This window comes from Podarcis pityusensis, assembly GCF_964106645.2.
Source record: "Podarcis pityusensis genome assembly, chromosome: W".
Classification (NCBI taxonomy): Eukaryota; Metazoa; Chordata; class Lepidosauria; order Squamata; family Lacertidae; genus Podarcis; species Podarcis pityusensis.
Window position 1 is genome coordinate 34,728,069 of NC_138045.1, and position 18,325 is coordinate 34,746,393.

Here is an 18,325-nt window from a genome sequence, read left to right on the forward strand (position 1 = left end):
GCATGTTTCCCATCATGACATTAATACCGCTTTTTTGTACGGGATTCTGGGGGAGGAGCTGTTTATGCTTCCACCTGACGGGATGCAGATACAGAAGGGAATGGTCTGTAAACTGCGGAAATCCTTATATGGTCTCAAGCAGAGTGCTAGGTGTTGGAACACAAAACTCACTGAGACGTTGCTTTCTCTAGGTTTTCACCAGGACAAAGCTGATCCATGTGTGTTTGTCAAGGAGGAGGGGCAAAACAAACTTTATTGTTTATGTTTTGTTGATGATCTTCTGATGTTTTGGAAGAATCAGGCTTTGTACCAAAGCACCCTAGCTCAACTGAAGGAGCACTTTGACATGAAGGATCTTGGTGAGGTATCCAACTATCTTTCTCTGCAGGTGGAGAGGGACCAAGCAGGTAATTTTCTGGTACACCAAACACAGAAAATTGCTGATGTATTAACCAGGTTGAATTTGGTTGATGCAAACCCAGCAGACACACCGATGGTGACAGGTTACCAGGTAGACAGTACTGCTGAAGCGTTTTCTGACACAACGCTGTACAGATGCATTCTAGGCAAGTTGAATTTCATTGCTAGATGCTCAAGACCTGACATAGCTGTAAGCTGTAACCTGCTTAGCAGACATGCCAACAATCCTACTGTTCAGGATTGGAAAGCTCTGAAGCCCATAGCCCGCTATTTGAAAGGGACTTTGCACTACAGGCTGAGGTTCACCAGTCAGAAGACTGGAGGTCTTGAAATCTTTGCAGATGCAAGTTTTGGAAGTGACACCACGGATGGTACTAGCACTTCTGGAGTATGCTACATGTACAACCACTGCCTGTTTGACTGGTTGTGCAAAAAGCAGACGACAGTGAGCCTAAGTTCCTGTGAAGCAGAACTCAATGCTCTGTCATTTTCACTCATGGATTGTGAATGGTTGATGCAACTGTTTAAGGACATCAGAGTTTCTGTGAAATGTCCTGTACAAGTGTATCAAGACAATAGATCCTGTTTGGCTTTGCTGAACTCGGAGAGTTGCAAGCAAAGGACCAAGTACTTGCAGATTAAGCTACATCGTGCAAGAGAGTGTATTCAGAAAGGACTCATTCAGGTGTCCTACATGCCAGGAAATGAAATTCCTGCTGATCTGTTGTCTAAGGTTGTTAACAGAGAACAACTTAAGGTTTATGTACAAAGGTTGCAATTGGGTTGAACCACAGGTACTACAGGTTACACGGAAAGGGGGAGGATGTTAGGATATTTCCGTTCCACCTTAAAAGGGAGCAGGCTTTGTGAGTCTGAGTCTGCGTATTTCCTGTTCACAGGATGTTTATGTTTTCTATTGCTTTCGTTTTCTCTCTCTGTGTCGTAGACACTAAAGCAGGCAGTCATGTTTTTCTGTGTTCTGATCAACGCTGAATAAACTTGTAAATAATGCTCTCCTGAGTGCAACTTTTTGGCTGTGCATTATCTGCTGATAGAGTGTGCATGAGCTCTGGAATGTGGCAAGATATTTTCTAGAAACTCATGTCGCTGCGTGCCTACGGGAGGTCGATGGATCGTCCGGCAGACGGCTTGGGGGCCTTGATGGACTTTATCTCCCTGGCAGTATCCCAACAAGAGGTTTCGGGCCCAGATTCACGGCACTTACAGGAGAGTAAGACTGCGACAGACTGCTGAAAGGTATGTGGAGGAAAAGCGAAAGTGAGGCTTTTCTGTTTGCCGAGGCAAGGGCCTTTGATGTCCGGCAGGACTAATGGATCTGGAAGCCGCGCCAAAGGCTTTGTGATTAATGAGCTGCCGAGATAAGACGTCTCTGAAGTGAATAAGACTCACGGCTCAAATAAAAAGCTGGAATGGAGTTTTTCCAAGCTTCTGAGGCTGCTGAGTGCCCAAAGCTAAATCGGCACAATTATGGGACCTGGGCAAAGTGGTGTGAGAGTTTGCTGCGTCAGTTTGGACTGTGGCATACTGTGTGTGAGGCCCCTCCAGTTCCTCTGACAGATAGATGGAAGGCCGAAAATTCGAAGGCGATAGACATAATAGTCTTGTCCGTCTCTGTAGAGGAAATAAAAACGCTTGCTGGCAACACCACTGCACGTAAGATGTGGCATGCTTTGAAGATAGCCCATCTGCCAGTCATCCCAGCCCAGAGTTTGACTGCATCGGAGGTCCTGGCTGTTTCCCAGAGTGCGAGTGAATGCAGGGATGCCGAGGGCACCGGTTGCAAGCTGCAGGGGGAGCTGACTGTCACGTCATCCCAGGCAGCATTCCAGCCTCCAGGGGGAGCCAAGGAGTCGGCAGCTGAGAGCTCTGTTTCTCTCTCTCTTTTTTTTTTATAAATAATTTTTATTTAAATTTTAAACAACAAAGAAAAAAGAAAAAAAAAAGATAACAAGAACACACACACAAAAAAAACACAATTCAATAATAAAAAACAAAAAACATAACAATTAAAAACAATATCTCTTTTCCATTTCCGTTTTTTTAGTTTACTTATTTTCTGGGCTTCCTCATACCTCCCTCTTTTGTATTCCAATCCAAATTGTTTGTCCAGCAATTTCTTTTCAACTTTTTTAATCCCAATCTTTAACTTTAATATAATAATGTAATATATAACTTCAATTTCTTCAAACCTGATCTTTAATCTTAATATAATATAACCTTAAAATTTTCCCTCTTAATTGTCAAATTTCCATTTCTTTAAGCATCTTTAATCCTAATCTTAATCTTAGTCTATCATTAACTTTAACCTGTATAGCTGGAAACCGCTTATTTTCAGTCCAATATCACTCTAACATTCTTTAATTTTGCAATGTTTCTGAAGATAGTCTTTGAATTACTTCCAATCTTCCTCCACCGACTCTTCTCCCTGGTCACGGATTCTACCAGTCATTTCCGCCAGTTCCATATAGTCCATAAGTTTCATCTGCCATTCCTCCAGCGTGGGAAGTTCTTGTGTCTTCCAATATTTTGCGATGAGTATTCTTGCTGCTGTTGTTGCATACATGAAGAAAGTTCTGTCCTTTTTTAACACCATTTGGCCGACTATGCCCAGAAGAAAGGCCTCTGGTTTCTTAGGGAAGGTATACTTAAATACCTTTTTTAATTCATTATATATCATTTCCCAGAAAACCTTAATCTTTGGGCACGTCCACCAAAGGTGAAAAAATGTACCTTCTGTTTCTTTACATTTCCAACATTTGTTATCGGGCAAGTGATAAATTTTTGCAAGCTTGACTGGGGTTATGTACCACCTGTATATCATTTTCATAATATTCTCTCTTAAGGCATTACATGCCGTAAATTTCATACCTGTGGTCCACAACTGTTCCCAGTCAGCAAACATAATGTTATGTCCAATGTCCTGTGCCCATTTAATCATAGCCGATTTTACCGTTTCATCCTGAGTATTCCATTTCAGCAGCAAGTTATACATTCTTGACAAATTCTTAGTTTTGGGTTCTAACAGTTCTGTTTCTAATTTGGATCTTTCCACCTGGAAGCCAATTTTCCTGTCCAATTTAAATGCCTCCATTATCTGATAATAATGAAGCCAGTCTCGCACTTTGTTTTTTAGTTTTTCAAAACTCTGCAATTTCAGTCTATCTCCGTCTTGTTCCAAAATTTCCCAATATTTCGGCCATTTGACCTCCATATTGACCTTTTTCAAGGCTTTCGCTTCCATTGGTGACAGCCACCTTGGGGTTTTGTTTTCTAGCAAATCCTTATATCTTAACCAAACATTAAATAGCGCTTTCCTGACAATGTGTTTTCTAAATGCTTTATGTGCTTTGACCTTATCATACCATAAATATGCATGCCATCCAAATACATTGTTAAAACCTTCCAAATCCAAAATGTCAGTGTTTTCAAGAAGTAGCCATTCTTTCAACCAGCAAAAGGCTGCTGATTCATAGTAAAGTTTGAGGTCTGGCAGGGCAAATCCGCCTCTTTCCTTTGCATCCGTTAAAATTTTAAATTTTATTCTGGGCTTCTTGCCCTGCCAGACAAATTTAGAAATATCTTTCTGCCACCTCTTGAAACAATCCATTTTGTCGACGATCTGCAAAGTTTGAAACAAAAACAACATTCTAGGCAATACATTCATTTTTATCGTGGCAATACGGCCTAGCAGTGAAAGCTTCAAATTTGACCAAATTTCTAAATCTTTTTTCACTTCAGACCAACACTTTTCATAGTTATCTTTAAATAAGTTTCCATTTTTTGCTGTCATGTTAATCCCCAGGTATTTAACTTTCTTAACCACTGTTAAACCTGTCTCATTCTGAAACCTCTCTCTTTCAAACGGTGTTAAATTTTTCTCTAAAACCTTGGTTTTTGACTTGTTCAATTTAAATCCTGCCACTTGACCAAATTCCTGAATCAGTTCTAAAACTCTTTTAGTACTAGATTCTGGCTCCTGTAACGTCAATACTAAGTCATCTGCAAATGCTCTCAATTTGTACTGTTTAGTTCCGACCTGTATACCTTTAACCGACTGGTCCCTTCTAATCATATTCATCAAAACCTCCAGGACCGAAATAAAAAGAAGTGGGGAAATAGGGCAACCTTGTCGTGTCCCTTTTTCAATTTTTAGTTCTTCCGTCACAACATTATTTACAATTAGTTTAGCTTTTTGTTCTGAATAAACTGCACCTATACCATTCTCAAAACCTTGGCCTACCCCCATACCCTGGAGATTCTTCTTCATAAAATTCCAAAAAATATTGTCAAAGGCTTTCTCCGCATCTACAAATATCAAAACTGCTTTGGTATTTATATTCACTTCTAATTTTTCCAAAATATCAATTATATTCCTCAAATTGTCAGACAAATGTCTTCCTGGGAGAAAGCCCGCTTGGTCTTTATGGATCTCTTCCATCAACACTTTCTTGAATCTCTTAGCCAAAATATCTGCAAAAATTTTGTAATCCACATTCAATAACGATATAGGGCGGTAGTTCTTAAGCTGTGTCTTTTCAGACTCTGTCTTTGGTACAAGTGTAATATATGCTTCTTTCCACGACTCTGGTGCTCTTTTCCCCTCCATTATTTCATTGCAGACCTCTTTCAAAGGTTGGATTAACCATTCTTTTAAAGATCTGTAGTATCTAGAGGTCAAGCCGTCTGGTCCTGGAGATTTACCCAATTGCATATTTTGAATGGCACCTTCTATTTCTTGTTCAGTTATTCTATGATTCAAAATTAATTTATTTTCTTGAGATATTTTTTGTAATCCATTTGTTTTCAAAAATTGGTCTAAGTCTGTTTCTTTCAATGGCCCTTGAGTGTATAATCATTTAAAGTACCTCTGGAAACAACTTCTAATCTCTGCTGGGTTCTGTATGTTTCTTCCTTCCACCTCTAAATTCGTAATCGTATTTAATTTTTGTCTCTTTTTCATTTGCCATGCTAACAATTTACCACATTTATTGGCCGACTCAAAAGTCTTTTGTCTCATTTGTTTAATTTTCCATTCTATTTCCTGATTCATCATTTTCATATATTGTACTTGGTATAACTTTAACTCTCGCAGAATCTCTTGAGATTTGGGATTTACTCTCAGTCTTTTTTCACATTCCTTTATTTTGTCCATTATCTTATCCTTCTTCTCATTTTGAGTTCTTTTCTTTATTGCATTCTGCTGTATTAAGAACCCTCTCATAACTGCTTTACTAGCGTCCCAGATTACTCTTTTCTCCACATTGGTACTAAGGTTTATCTCAAAGTAATCTCTCAGTGTTTTTTGGGCCTTCTTAAGGAGTTCCTCATCTCTAAATAAGGTGTCATTCATCTTCCATCTGAAGGAGCCAGTTGGTGTCAGTCTCATTTCCATCTTAACAGCATTATGGTCGGAGCAAATTTTCGGGCAGATTTCCACCTTTCTTGTCTTTGGTGCCATTCCTCTAGTTATCCAAATTTGGTCAATTCTTGTCCATGTCATTTTGGCTTCAGAAAAGAAAGTTCCCTCTTTAGCCATGGGATTTCTTATTCTCCAAATGTCCACTAAATCCAAGTTGTCTGTCATGTCAAAAAAAGTTTTCGGTAGTCTACCATCCTTGGTGACTACCTGTCTTTGTGCCTTGTCCATATATGTAGATACCACTCCATTCATATCTCCCATCAAAATCATGTTGTAATCCATATGGTCCATCAGGGTCTCGTGCAACTTCTTAAAAAAATCAGATTTCCCATCATTTGGTGCATAAATTCCTACAATCAGAAATTTTTCTCCTTGTGTTTGAATTTCAATTGCCACAAATCTTCCTTGGTCATCTTTAAAAACAAATTTCGGTGATAAATTGTCTTTTGCATAAATCACAACCCCTCTTTTTTTTACTTTATCCGACGAAATAAACTCCTGACCAAGTCTTTTATTTATCAACAATTTCCTGTGTAATCTTGTTATATGTGTTTCTTGTAAACAAATTAGGTCCAATTGTTCCTTTTTTAATATATGAAATACTGACTTCCTTTTCTGAGGGGAATTCAAACCCTGACAATTCCATGTTAAAAGTTGCAGGGCCATGATGTTATTATTTTAACTCTCCTCCTACTGCACCTAGTGCCTGTTCCTCGTCCGTCGGTGGTATCACTGTTTTCGAGCGGTCTTTTGGTTCCGGAGATAGTTCTTTTTGTAGGTCTTCTCCGTGGTCTCTCCAAAATTTATCTTTGTCGTCTTCCGATCTTATTTTCCTCTTCTTTCCTTTGTAGCTGAAAGATAGGCCTTGGGGAAGTTTCCACCTAAAGTTAATACTGTTCCTTCTCAGCAGGGTAACCAAGTCCTTATAGTTTGATCTGAGATCCAGAAGGTATTTCGGAATGTCTTTAAATATTTCAACCCTTGTCCGCTGGATTTCCAGTGTCTTCTTGAAATGCAAACCCAAAATCCTATCCCTCTCTTCTTTTGTTCGAAAAGTAATCAAACAGTCTCTCACCTTCTTCTCTCCTCTTTTCCCAAGTCTGAAAGCGTTTACTATTTTAAAGCTGTCTTTTACCAATTCTGGATCCCAAAAGTCCAAAAATTCCTGCATGAGAAATTCAGCTAGATTGTCTTTTTCCACTTCAGGCACCGATCTGACCCGTAAGTTCACTTGTTTTTCCTTCAATTCTATCATAGACAGGGTCAATTTATGATCTTCCAGTTGTTTGTGCATTGATGGTATTGTCTCTTGAACCTCTTTAACTTCTGTAGCAGAAGTTGTAGCAATTTCTTTGGCCTCCTCGGCAATCTGACGTATTGAGGCCGATTCCTCTAATAATTTCTGAATAGTCTCTGTATTGGTGTTTACTTTCTGACCCAAATTGTTTAGGCTTGCTGTATTCTGATTAATACTTGTTGTATTTTGATCAATCTTGTCACATGCCTCTGCTACTTGTTGACTTATTCTATTTAACGATTCATTAACCTTGGCCAAGACTTGAGCAAAGGCATCATCACTTGTCATACCTTTTACTTTTGTTTGTGCCAATGAGGCTGTTGCTGGGGTTCCAGAGGCACCTGAAGCTGAAAATCTCCTTTGTAATCCTTCTTCTGTTCTAACAACTCTGCCCGACCTTGTAGCCTGTGAAGCTTCCGTTCTCTCTTTACCATCTGCCATTCCTTTAGATAAAGCTCAAGGTCAGACACGTAGCTAAATTCAAACAGTGGAAATTCCCAGCAGAGCTGTGTGAAAATTCCTCAAGCCAGCTACAGTTTCAATTATAACAGATTGTAACAATTCCAAGTTCCACTAGGGGGACACTGTAACAGTCATAAAAGTTCTTGGATACTTTACTTTCTTTTTTAAGTCCCCCCAGTTTATTCAGAAAAATAACAGTCTATCTAAAAAATAATTGCTTGAGACCTGGAGATATATGTCCACATAATATATCCAAATTTATGTTTCCTGCGCAGGACTAGCTGTCAAAATATATTTCCAGACAGTACCTCTCATCCGTTTTGGAGTTGCCTCTGGAAATCCGTTCCCAAGGGATTGAGCGATGGTTTAGTCCCTTTTATTTCCACTTCTTTATACAGAAATCAAATCCACAATTCTCCGCCCTTTTCCCTTAGTTTAAGGGGGGGGGGGGAAATCCGGGTTAGATGATTGGATTAAAGTCCGCTAAAACGTCTTTTCCTGCGCTTCCGCTTTCAAGGTCAAAGCTTTATTTTATCTACAATAGAAAGAGGTAGACTTCCTTTTTATACCTCTTTCCGTTTTCGGTCAAATTCAAAATTTATGCAGTCCCGATTACGTTATATCCTACTCACGGATCGTTGATTTTCAAGTCCGAATTTCAAGGAAAAAAGGCAGCGCTCTCCGGTTAACAGCTTGCGGCTTCACTCCACGAAAGAAGCAGACAGCCCACAGCACAGCGCTCTCCCCCGCTCCGATTCCGAGCCCGTTGCCGGGCTTTTTACCGGGTTGGGGGGGCGCCAAATGTGCCCGCTGGGTCCCAGGTACACAGTCTTCCCCCGCCTGTGATTCTCAAGGGTCCCCCGCTACGCCGAAGCGGGATCCGACCCTATTTTTCGTGGCGAGATTTCCTCCGATCGAGGAAATCCGCCATTAACCGCTGGCGCCACCTCCTTTCAGCAGTCTGTTGCAGTCTTACTCTCCTGTAAGTGCTGTGAATCTGGGCCCATAACCTGTTGTTGGGATACTGCCAGGGAGATAAAGTCCATCAAGGCCCCCAAGCCGTCTGCCGGACGATCCATCGACCTCCCGTAGGCACGCAGCGACATGAGTTTCTAGAAAATATCTTGCCACATTCCAGAGCTCATGCACACTCTATCAGCAGATAATGCACAGCCAAAAGTTGCACACAGGAGAGCATTATTTACAAGTTTATTCAGTGTTGATCAGAACACAGAAAAACATGACTTCCTGCTTTAGTGTCTACGACACAGAGAGAAAACGAAAGCAACAGAAAACATAAACATCCTGTGAACAGGAAATACGCAGACTCTGACTCACAAAGCCTGCTCCCTTTTAAGGTGGAACAGAAATATCCTAACATCCTCCCCCTTTCCGTGTAACCTGTAGTACCTGTGGTTCAACCCAATTGCAACCTTTGTACGCAAACCTTAAGTTGTTCTCTGTTAACAACCTTAGACAACAGATCAGCAGGAATTTCATTTCCTGGCATGTAGGACACCTGAATGAGTCCTTTCTGAATACACTCTCTTGCACGATGTAGCTTAATCTGCAAGTACTTGGTCCTTTGCTTGCAACTCTCCGAGTTCAGCAAAGCCAAACAGGATCTATTGTCTTGATACACTTGTACAGGACATTTCACAGAAACTCTGATGTCCTTAAACAGTTGCATCAACCATTCACAATCCATGAGTGAAAATGACAGAGCATTGAGTTCTGCTTCACAGGAACTTAGGCTCACTGTCGTCTGCTTTTTGCACAACCAGTCAAACAGGCAGTGGTTGTACATGTAGCATACTCCAGAAGTGCTAGTACCATCCGTGGTGTCACTTCCAAAACTTGCATCTGCAAAGATTTCAAGACCTCCAGTCTTCTGACTGGTGAACCTCAGCCTGTAGTGCAAAGTCCCTTTCAAATAGCGGGCTATGGGCTTCAGAGCTTTCCAATCCTGAACAGTAGGATTGTTGGCATGTCTGCTAAGCAGGTTACAGCTTACAGCTATGTCAGGTCTTGAGCATCTAGCAATGAAATTCAACTTGCCTAGAATGCATCTGTACAGCGTTGTGTCAGAAAACGCTTCAGCAGTACTGTCTACCTGGTAACCTGTCACCATCGGTGTGTCTGCTGGGTTTGCATCAACCAAATTCAACCTGGTTAATACATCAGCAATTTTCTGTGTTTGGTGTACCAGAAAATTACCTGCTTGGTCCCTCTCCACCTGCAGAGAAAGATAGTTGGATACCTCACCAAGATCCTTCATGTCAAAGTGCTCCTTCAGTTGAGCTAGGGTGCTTTGGTACAAAGCCTGATTCTTCCAAAACATCAGAAGATCATCAACAAAACATAAACAATACAGTTTGTTTTGCCCCTCCTCCTTGACAAACACACATGGATCAGCTTTGCCCTGGTGAAAACCTAGAGAAAGCAACGTCTCAGTGAGTTTCGTGTTCCAACACCTGGCACTCTGCTTGAGACCATACAAGGATTTCCGCAGTTTACAGACCATTCCCTTCTGTATCTGCATCCCATCAGGTGGAAGCATAAACAGCTCCTCCTCCAGAATCCCGTACAAAAAAGCTGTATTAATGTCATGATGGGAAACATGCAGTTTCTCCTCCGCAGCTATCTTGAGCATCAGCCGAATGCTCTCATATTTTACGGTGGGTGAGTAGGTCTCGTGGTAATCCTGTCCTGGTACCTGTGAAAAACCTCTGGCAACCAATCTGGCTTTGTGTCTGACTACCTTGCCATTCTGGTCTGTCTTGGCCTTGAAGACCCATTTGCTGCCAACCAGTCTCATTCCTGGGACTACCGGTACCAGTTCCCAAGTTTGGTTCCTATTCAAGGAATCAACTTCAGCCTTCATGGCATTAAGCCAAGGCTCAGCATCTTTAGAGGTTAACTCCTGAACCTCTTTGAAGCTTGAAGGTTCCCACACCTTCTCTGAGCTACTAAGAACAGCAATTGCTGTCTTAGCAAACTCATCAGCAAATCTCTTTGGAGGTCTGCCCTTTGTGGCTCTTTCAGATCTGCGTACTAGACGCAAGTCTTCTGGACTCATCTCCTCCTTCTTAGGAGAAAAGTGACCAATGGTGAACAGTGGTTCTTCCAGTTCATTGTCAGACGCATCAGATGGTCTGACTGAGGCCTTTGCGCTCTTGTAGTCTGCTGTGTCATCACTATCACCCACATCAGCAGCAGCGCCGCCCACTGAACTGGAATCCGAACTCTGATCATCAACAGATTGAGGTTGAATCCTGACAAGACAGAAGTACTGTTTTTGGGGGACAGGAGGCGGGTGGGTGTGGAGGATTCCCTGGTCCTGAATGGGGTAACTGTGCCCCTGAAGGACCAGGTGCGCAGCCTGGGAGTCATTTTGGACTCACAGCTGTCCATGGAGGCACAGGTCAAATCTGTGTCCAGGGCAGCTGTTTACCAGCTCCATCTGGTACGCAGGCTGAGACCCTATCTGCCTGTGGACTGCCTCGCCAGAGTGGTGCATGCTCTGGTTATCTCCCGCTTGGATTACTGCAATGCGCTCTACGTGGGGCTACCTTTGAAGGTGACCCGGAAACTACAACTAATCCAGAACGCGGCAGCTAGACTGGTGACTGGGAGCGGCCGCAGAGACCACATAACACCGGTCTTGAAAGACCTACATTGGCTCCCAGTACGTTTCCGAGCACAATTCAAAGTGTTGGTGCTGACCTTTAAAGCCCTAAACGGCCTTGGTCCAGTATATCTGAAGGAGCGTCTCCACCCCCATCGTTCTACCCGGACACTGAGGTCCAGCACTGAGGGCCTTCTGGCGGTTCCCTCACTGCGAGAAGCCAAGTTACAGGGAACCAGGCAGAGAGCCTTCTCGGTAGTGGCGCCTTCCCTGTGGAACACCCTCCCACCAGATGTCAAAGAGAACAACAACTACCAGGCTTTTAGAAGACATCTGAAGGCAGCCCTGTTTCAGGAAGCTTTTAATGTTTGATGTATTATAGTATTTTAATATTCTTTTGGAAGCCGCCCAGAGTGGCCGGGGAAGCCCAGCCAGATGGGCGGGGTATAAATAAATTATTATTATTATTATTATTATTATTATTATTATTATTATTATTATCATCATCATCATCCTCAGCTTCCTCAACTTTAGCTGCTTCTTTGACATCACCTTCATCCTGCTCTGGGTAACTCTGGAAAATTCCCACATTTCCCCCCCTCTTAGGATTGTACTCAACACTCTTTATGAACTTAATGGACTTAGAGTCAGTCATCCACACCCTGTATGCACCTTTTTCGTACCCCATGAACAAACCATGTGCCCCACGCTTCCCAAGCTTGTTGCTCTGTGGGGTGTGTACCCACATGTCAGAACCAAAGATTTTCATGTGTTTGATGTTGGGTTTCTTACCAAACATCTTCTCATAGGGGGTACAACCAATAGGTGATGACAATCTGCGATTAAAAGTGTAAACAAAATTCGACAGAGCCTCCCCCCAAAACTTATCAGGGAGATTGGCGTCATGCAACAATGTTTTCATTCCTTGCAGCAACGTTTGATTTGCTCGCTCCGCAAGCCCATTCATCCATGGCGATCCAGGCGTTGACAAGTCATGCTGGATTCCCTTCTCAGTCAGGAAAGCTTCAAACTGCTGAGAAGTGAACTCCCCGCCTCGATCAGTAAACAAACAACCAATGCGTTTACCGTGAACATTCTCCAACCAAGCACAGAATGCCTTGAACTTAGGAAACGCTTGCGATTTCTGCTCGAGCATAAACACATGAATGTACCTGGAAAAAGAATCAATTAGAACCATGAAGTACCTTGCTCCGCCCAAAGAGGGCGCAAGTGGACCAACCAGGTCTGCGTGCACTAGCTGGTAGGGTTTGGAAGCCTGCCTGCTAGACTCCTTGCCTTTTGGAGCAACTTTCACCTTGTTCTCTGCACAAGATACACATTTCATGTGAAACTTACAGGGTTTGATGTTCAAACCCTCAACCATCTCTGGCATCTTGGCCAGTGCCTTCCAAGAGAGGTGACAAAACCTCCTGTGTGCATCGTGAATGCATCCTGCATGAAGAACTTTGTTAGTTTGTGCAACACAACAAGAATCAACATTAGACACAACAGCACCATTGTCGTCATAAGTTATACAGAACAAGCCATCCATAAACTTTGCATGCAAAATGTCCTCTTTGCCTTTTCTGATGACACAGACGCTCCTCTTGAAGGAAATCTCAAAACCACGCCCAGTGAGCTGTGGGACACTGAGCAAATTGTCTGCAGCACCTGGAACATATAGTACATCTTTGATGGTAGTGTGCAGACTTGCCAGTTTCACAGTCCCTTCTCCTGCAATTCGCAACGTCTTTCCATCAGCCAGGTGGATCTCACCTTCTTGAGGTTTGAAGGAGATAAATAGGTGGCGGTCCTTTGAGACATGGCGGGTACAGCCTGAATCAACAACAAACCTGGCTTTGGCCTTTGGAGCAGCCTTTGCAGCAAGCAAAACCTTGTTTTCCAACGGCGTGGGCTTTTGCAGCTTGCCCCCCTGCTCCTGGCCATCAGACTTGCCTTTAGCCTTTGGTGAGGCTGTGCCAGCAAACAAAACCTTGGTTTTCTCTGGCGTGGGCTCTTTACCCTCCCTCTGCTTCTGGCCATTTGCAGGCGTCTGCCTCTGTTTACCTTTGCCCTTCCGGCCTCTGCAAAGGCGATGACCTTGGCTCCCATGAGAAACAGAGCTCTCAGCTGCCGACTCCTTGGCTCCCCCTGGAGGCTGGAATGCTGCCTGGGATGACGTGACAGTCAGCTCCCCCTGCAGCTTGCAACCGGTGCCCTCGGCATCCCTGCATTCACTCGCATTCTGGGAAACAGCCAGGACCTCCGACGCAGTCAAACTCTGGGCTGGGATGATTGGCAGATGGGCTATCTTCAAAGCATTCCACATCTTACGTGCAGTCACATTGCCAGCTAACGTTTTCATTTCCTCCAGAGAGACGGACAAGACTATTATGTCTATCGCCTTCGAATTTTCGGCCTTCCATCTATCTGTCAGAGGAACTGGAGGGGCCTCACACACAGTATGCCACACTCCAAACTGTCGAAGCAAGCTCTCACACCACACAGCCCAGGTCCCATAATTGTGCCGATTTAGTTTTGGGCCCTCAGCAGCCTCAGAAGCTTGGAAAAACTCCATTCCAGGTTTCTACTTGATCCGTGAGCCTTTATGCCTTCAAAAACGTCTTATCTCGGCAGCTCATAAATCACGAAGCCTTTGGCTCGGCTCTCAGATCCATTAGTCTGCCGGAGTTCAAAGGCCCTTGCCGCGGCAAACAGAAAAGCCTCACTTTCGCTTTTCCTCCACATACCTTTCAGCAGTCTGTCACAGTCTTACTCTCCTGTAAGTGCTGTGAATCTGGGCCCGAAACCTATTGTTGGGATACTGCCAAGGAGATAAAGTCCATCAAGGCCCCCAAGCCGTCTGCCGGACGATCCATCGACCTCCCGTAGGCACGCAGCGACATGAGTTTGTAGAAAATATCTTGCCACATTCCAGCGCTCATGCACACTCTATCAGCAGATAATGCACAGCCAAAAGTTGCACACAGGAGAGCATTATTTACAAGTTTATTCAGCGTTGATCAGAACACAGAAAAACATGACTGCCTGCTTTTGTGTCTACGACACAGAGAGAAAACGAAAGCAACAGAAAGCATAAACATCCTGTGAACAGGAAATACGCAGACTCTGACACACAAAGCCTGCTCCCTTTTAAGGTGGAACGGAAATATCCTAACAGATTATACATGATTAACATAGGAGGAATTTGTTGGGGTAACATGCAAATACAGGATATGTCTTGGGAAGTACATTCTAAGCACCTACTGCAAGAGGAGAATAGAACTTTGGTTTGCATAGTCTGCCGCCTGGGTAAGTCCGGAGGAGAGCTTGTGCCCAGCGATTGTCACCTACGAGTAAAGTACCTTCCTGTGAGTACGTGACCTCCCGCTTGGGAAATTCTGGTGGGGACTGAGGGGTTCCCAAGTCCTTGGCCAATGAAGCAGACTGGCGGTGGAATGAAGAGAACCGGTGAAACCAGTGATTTGCTATGAATTTCCAAGTGTTTTTAGGCGTTTTTAATACAGACGGTTCTTTTCGGAAGTGGCCTGGCCTGACATTGCTACATTGTATCTAGTTTTCATTGGATTAACAGGGTAACGAGGTTTCGATTGACTCAGTCCATTGTTCTCGCAGCGGGAGCTGTCATCACCTTGTCAGCGCTCAGTGGAGCGTGCAAAACAGCTGGAGCTGAGCTGCCTCTGCAGAGCCATGGCATTGCTGTGATTGGCTGAAGGGCTACATTCAACACAATCGGATTGGCTAGAGCGCATCCTCATGCAAATACATTGTTCATTCATAAAATACATTGATTGTGTAAAGCATCGAGGGTCAGAAATGGCGCTTTATTCTTGGGGTTTTGGAGTTTTGTGTGTTGCTTGGTGCAACGTTGTGATGGCTCGAGGGGAGTCCTAGTGTGGCAGGGTTCCCTTGAGGTCATCGCCTCAGGCTCTACGTCTCTTAGAGACTTCTTAAGACTTCGTTCATATGCCCCCCCTCCATTCCATAACACTATCCATATGGACTTCATGGAGTGTGCGCTCTTGCAGGGTCTGCTTCCAGAAACTATTGCAGATGTATATGTTTTGGCAGAAATGGTTTACAAATATGCATGATGGCAAGCAGGCAGACAGTAACAGTTACAAATCAACCTTGGTCCTGCATAGCCTGGAAGCTGTTTCCAACTAGTGAAATAGAAACCTTTCAGCAACCTTTACAACCATCTACAAACCCTAAAGTTTGTATTTTCTTTAGCTTTCTATAGAGAAGGGGCTGTTTTGTATATTGGAGCAGAATAGTGTATTAGCTCTCATGTTTTGTGTAAAGCAAGCCCTTGTTAAGTACCGTCAGCTGAATTGGGCTTGCGCCCAGATCTTAGCACACTAACCGATAAAACAGGTGACGGTAACCTCTGGCCCTCCAGACGTTGCTGAACTACAATTCTCATCATCCTGCCCATTGGCAATGCTGGCTGGGGCTGAGGAATTTCAATACAGTGGTACCTCGGGTTACATACGCTTCAGGTTATAGACTCCGCTAACCCAGACATTGCTTTCTCTAGGTTTTCACCAAGGCAAAGCTAATCCATGTGTGTTTGTCAAGGAGGAGGGGCAAAACAAACTGTATTGTTTATGTTTTGTTGATGATCTTCTTTTGTTTTGGAAGAATCAGGCTTTGTACCAAAGCACCATAGCTCAGCTGAAGGAGCACTTTGACATGAAGGATCTTGGTGAGGTATCCAACTATCTTTCTCTGCAGGTGAAGAAGGACCAAGCAGGTGATTTTCTGGTACACCAGACACAGAAAATTGCTGATGTATTGACCAGGCTGAATTTGGTTGATGCAAACCCAGCAGACACAAATGCTGAAACATTTTCTTTTCTCTCCCCCCCCCCTTTTACTGTTTTATTAAATTTGCTTAGTAAAGACTCTCCTCCCTGGAAGAGAGGGGAGTGGTTGTGGGCGGGAGCCCGAGCACCGCCCCTAGCAGGGGGCATTAGCCCCCTGCCTCCTCCTTTCACCTGGCTGGCGCCCACGCCCCCTCGGCAGGCATCCAACCCGGTGCCTTCGAGGGGGCGTGTTCAGCAGCCTTTTGCGGCGGCGGCAGCCTCTCCTCGGCCTCATTCTTCTCCGTCCTTGGCTCGGGTGGCGGTTAGGCATTGGAATAATGTGTTGTGGTGTGTCGAAGGGCTGGGTGTGGCCATCGCCTATGCCTTCAATTTTTGGGTATTCCGTTAAAGGAATCTGGCGGTCGTGTACTCTGTCCGATGCCTGCTTGGCGGGAGGCCATGGCACGACCCCCGGTGACATCAGGGGAGAGCCTATAGTTGGATTAGCATCAACAGGCTCCACCTACTGGTGAATAAACCCCCTTGTTTTAGACATCCAATGCCTAAGCCAATACCTTTTCACTGCTGTAATCAATAAAGTTGTGGCCTTTTCTTGCCCATTAACCTTATATCACGTGTCTTTGTGTATTTATTTCACATCGCGGGGGTCGGGTCCTCGAACCACAAAGACTCTCCTCCCTGGAAGAGAGGGGAGTGGTTGTGGGCGGGAGCCCGAGCACCGCCCCTAGCAGGGGGCATTAGCCCCCTGCCTCCTCCTCTCACCTAGCTGGCGCCCACGCCCCCTCGGCAGGCATCCAACCAGGTGCCTTCGAGGGGGCATGTTCAGCAGCCTTTTGCGGCGGCGGCAGCCTCTCCTCGGCCTCATTCTTCTCCGTCCTCTCGTCACGAGTCACCCACCCTCCACTCCCTTTTAGCTCAGGATCTTTGTTCTTTGGCCTTGCTATGGACCTTAGGTTGGTCGCCCTGGTTGTCTAGGGGGCCCGGTAGGAATTTTTCCATTTGGCATTAGGCTTTTTGGTTTTTTCGCCTACCTCGTAGCAATCGTCACAACTTTTTGTGGTATTGGTGGGTAGGTTAGGCATTGGAATAATGTGTTGTGGTGTGTCGAAGGGCTGGGTGTGGCCATCGCCTATGCCTTCAATTTTTGGTTATTCCGTTAAAGGAATCTGGCGGTCGTGTACTCTGTCCGATGCCTGCTTGGCGGGAGGCCATGGCACAACCCCCGGTGACATCAGGGGAGAGCCTATAGTTGGATTAGCATCAACAGGCTCCACCTACTGGTGAATAAACCCCCTTGTTTTAGACATCCAATGCCTAAGCCAATACCTTTTCACTGCTGTAATCAATAAAGTTGTGGCCTTTTCTTGCCCATTAACCTTATATCACGTGTCCTTGTGTATTTATTTCACATCGCGGGGGTCGGGTCCTCGAACCACAACATAACATTATTATATGTATTCTATAAAACAAAGAATACAAAACAAAATTCATTCATACTACAATGCATAACATTAATATATATGGTTTCTAAAAAAGGGCTTACATAACAAAATCAATTCAAAATACCATCCGGTTTACTTCCCCCCCCCCCCCCACTCCAGCCCCCCCCCCCCCCCGGTCAGGCCTTCCTTCTTCATATCTTTATCCATGTACACAGTCTGTTCATTCGAGCTTGTATGTTAGGGTTGGCTTCCCCTCTTTCTATCCATTTCCTGTAAAATGCCCATTTATTTGTGATTCTTTGGCATTTATTTTCCCATCTATCCTCTGCCACTATCTGTGCATTTATTTCTGATTGTACATATTCAAAAACATCATCATTCCATTTTTCCATATTCCATTTGGCCTTTTCTTTCCATCCCAAAGCAATAACTGCCATTCCAGCTAAAATCATAATCTTGTACAACTCTTACTTATTACTTTTTACTTGGTTATTTCCCAGTATTCCCGAAAATAACAAATCCCTATTAACTTCTATGTTTATTTGAAATAATCCAGAAATTACCTTTATAATCTTTTGCCAATATTCCTTAACCAGATTACATTCCACCACATGTGTGAATATAGTCCTTTTTCCTGACCACAATGCCAGCATTTGGGACTAAACCCTTTCACTATATATGCCATTTGTGTCGGAGTTCTATACCATTTTAATAAAAAAATTCTACTTAATTCTTTATACTTTTCTACTTTAATATTGTTTATATTCTTCATCAGTTCTTGAGCCG

At 43.9% G+C, this 18,325-nt stretch overlaps 1 long non-coding RNA gene and 1 pseudogene across 3 annotated transcripts in view; one reads left to right on the forward strand and one right to left on the reverse strand.

Annotated features, from left to right (window-relative positions):
* LOC308467690 (adhesion G protein-coupled receptor D2-like) overlaps positions 1-18,325 on the forward strand; it is a 634,294-nt pseudogene that overhangs the window by 386,165 nt on the left and 229,804 nt on the right. The gene's annotated exons all lie outside the window — the stretch shown is intronic.
* The window catches only part of LOC308467817, a 466,381-nt gene that overhangs the window by 329,663 nt on the left and 118,393 nt on the right, over positions 1-18,325 (reverse strand). Inside the window, exon 1 of one of the 2 annotated variants that reach the window (XR_013981312.1) lies at positions 1,916-2,239. The exons of the other annotated variant lie outside the window; for it this stretch is intronic. This is a non-coding gene — a long non-coding RNA (uncharacterized lncRNA). Of the gene's footprint in view, positions 1-1,915; positions 2,240-18,325 lie in introns of those variants that run through there. 2 annotated transcript variants of the gene reach the window in all.